The following is a 274-nucleotide window of genomic DNA, read 5'->3' as shown; positions in this document are numbered from 1 at the left end:
ATTTCTGCAGCTGCCTGAGAGGAGGTTGGAGCCAGGGGTGGTCGGGCTCTGCTCCTCAGGAACAAGGGGCAGGAGCAGAGGAACCGGCCTCAAGTTGTGCCAGGGGAGGCTGAGGTTGGACCTTGGGAACAGTTTCTCCCTGGCAAGGGTTGTCAGGGCCTGGCCCAGGCTGCCCAGGGCAGGGGGGGAGTCCCCATCCCTGGAGGGGTTTCCAAGCCCTGGAGATGGTGCTGAGGGACACGAGGCAGGGGTGGCCTTGGCAGGGCTGGGAGAA

The 274-nt window shown here is 65.0% G+C and overlaps 1 protein-coding gene across 1 annotated transcript in view; it reads right to left on the bottom strand.

Moving 5' to 3' along the window:
- CCDC43 (coiled-coil domain containing 43) overlaps positions 1–274 on the bottom strand; it is a 6,929-nt gene that overhangs the window by 5,077 nt on the left and 1,578 nt on the right. The gene's annotated exons all lie outside the window — the stretch shown is intronic.

This window comes from Chaetura pelagica, unplaced genomic scaffold (genome assembly GCF_000747805.2).
Source record: "Chaetura pelagica isolate M959 unplaced genomic scaffold, ChaPel_1.0 scaffold542, whole genome shotgun sequence".
Lineage (NCBI taxonomy): Eukaryota > Metazoa > Chordata > Aves > Apodiformes > Apodidae > Chaetura > Chaetura pelagica.
Note: the sequence above shows the minus strand (reverse complement) of the source record. Positions and strands in the feature narration are given on the sequence as shown.